The sequence below is a fragment of the Psammomys obesus genome, unplaced genomic scaffold (assembly GCF_907164565.1).
Source record: "Psammomys obesus unplaced genomic scaffold, mPsaObe1.curated_primary_1811, whole genome shotgun sequence".
In the NCBI taxonomy this organism is placed as follows: Eukaryota; Metazoa; Chordata; class Mammalia; order Rodentia; family Muridae; genus Psammomys; species Psammomys obesus.
Window position 1 is genome coordinate 23,117,845 of NW_026596073.1, and position 2,561 is coordinate 23,120,405.

Below are 2,561 nucleotides of genomic sequence, written 5' to 3' on the forward strand. Positions count from 1 at the left end.
CACACACACACACACACACACACACACACACACACACACACACACACAAACATGGGGGAGGGATCTTGTGAATCCTGTGTCAGTCTTCCGAGACTTGTATGTTTTATTTACTTCCTGAGTCTATTGAGTTTTCCTCCTCCCTCCAGTAGGGAGTGTTTCAACTTGGAAATCCCTAATTTGGAAACACATGTGGGGAAAAGGGTGGAAGGGGAGAGGAATTGGAGAGGACTAGCTTGTGGGATGGTGGACTTGGGAATTCTTCCAAGTGCTTTCAGGAGAACCTTGGTTTCCCATGAAGACTGTGATCATTCTGTATAGCAGCCACTATGGAATCTGGATGCCTTATTCTATCAAGCATGTTTGTCACTACAGACCTAGTACAGCAAAACTAAGTCTCAGGAATTCCAATGGAAGTGTGACAATTGGTTTATTCAAGACATATGTGGCCTTGCTTTTTAAGAGTGCCTTTCTTAGACTTCCTGTGAGAGACTAGACTTACAGTCTGCCATCTTGGGCCATCTCTCTTGACCTTGATAAGTTTTATAAGCTTTCTGAGCCTCTGTTTTACATATGTGTATAAAACACAATAATGACAGCCTGGCAAGATTATCATGAGGAAAAACTCATGAAAATATTCTTATACAAACACAGTGCTTAGTAATCACTGGAGGATAGACACCTTCCTTTCCCCTGCCTTCCTTTCCTTCCTCCCATCTTTCTCTCTTTCTCAGTCACCCCAGATACTTTCCCTGGCTCACTTATCTCTTGTGACATCCCTGCTTTCCCCAAACTTTTCTATCACCTTAATTCTCTGTGCTATCATACTTCCTTTATCCTGCCAAAGGTAAAAGGAACCCAGGAGGAACGTAGCCTAATGGTGATATTATTGACTAGAGATTATGAGATGTGGGACAAAATTAAGGTAAAATAATGAAAGTTTGTTATCTATAGAAAACCTATGTATATGGTAGACACAGTTCCATGTGGCCGATTCTGCCCTCACTCCAGGCAAATGGAAGCATTGTTCTTCTCCACTTCTCTGTGTTTGCAGTGGAGTAGACTGAGGTGAAGAGTCTGGCCAATGAGTGGTGGGCAATAGAGATGAGTTTACACTAAGTGTTAAGTTTCTGCTCCAGGCTTTGCCAAATAGTCTTGCTCACCAAAGTGAAACATGAAGTATTATGGTAAAGCGGCACATCAGAAAACAATAGTGGCCACAAGGAGAGCCATTGTGACCCATGAGCAATGAAGCAACTTCTGTTATTGTAAGCTACATAAACTTTGGGTGTGTTCAACATTAAAAAAAAAAAAAAGAGTCTCCTATAAAACACACTATTTCAAACGTTGGCTTTCATATTGTGCCCCTGTAAAGTTTTTGTTGATAGTTTTGATGAGTTTTAGTTTGTTTGTTTAGAGGATACACCCTACCACACACACAAATAAATGACCAAATTGCAATTTAATGGATCTTTAGGGGGAAAGCACCGGCATACGAAGTATGAACCTTGAACCTTGCCTTGTTCAGCCTTATGCACATGAGCACTAAAGCTCAGTTCCTACAACCCACATAAAAAGCCAGGAGCAGTGATGCACTCATGTCATCCCAGCACGTGGAAGTGGAGACAACAAGATCCCAGAGGCTCAGTCGCCAACCAGTCTAGCTTAATTGCTGAGCTCCAGGCCCATGAGAGATGTTGTCTCAAGAGGAGTGGACAGTGTTCTTTGTAAGACACCCAAGATTGTCCCCTACCAAGCTGTCACATAGACTCACACATGTATGTTCATGAACAGAAACATACACTTACTCATGTAAACATGCACATGTATACATGCATACATAGTAAAAGAAAAAGAGAAAAAATATGAATTCTTGGGTCCCACCCCAGATCTATCAAACCCAATTCTGCCTTTTTAACAAGATCTCCGGATAGTTCTTGTGCACATCAAAGCTGGAGAAACGTTAATTCGATAGTAGTTGGACTTGACATTAAATGACCTATCATTGCAGAGTTCAAAGTTGTATTTTTTGTACTTATTTGTCAATATTTATGATCATTTTATGAATAAAATCTCAGTTTGAGGCCAGTTTATCTTTACCATCTGATTAACAAATGCTAGTACCAATTTTAGCAAGAAAATAGTTAGCTAGCTTCATATTCTGGGATGACAAAGACGGTTAGACTGACTATAACTGATGTTTTAACTTCAAAGGTTCTTTTGTTCATGACAACCAATACTAGTTTTCTAGATAAGGCAGTGAAAGGAAAAATTTCCAACAGATTTATCTATCGGAAGAATTGTACTTAAAGAAAACACATAGTGAGGTGTGTTTGTTTTGATCTTTCCTCCCAGGTTAGGGGATTGTTAGTTCGGCATTCCTGACCTCTGACCTCTTTACCCAGCATCACTCACTGAGCAATTTTCTGTACTCTGCACATTTTTGCCGTCCATTTTATCTTCCTCAACCCAGAAACACTGCTGCTAGCTGTCAGCCTCTGTCTGGCCAGGGTGTACAGTATCTTAGATACCTTAGTCTTTGACTCTGTCAGAGGCAAGAGCAC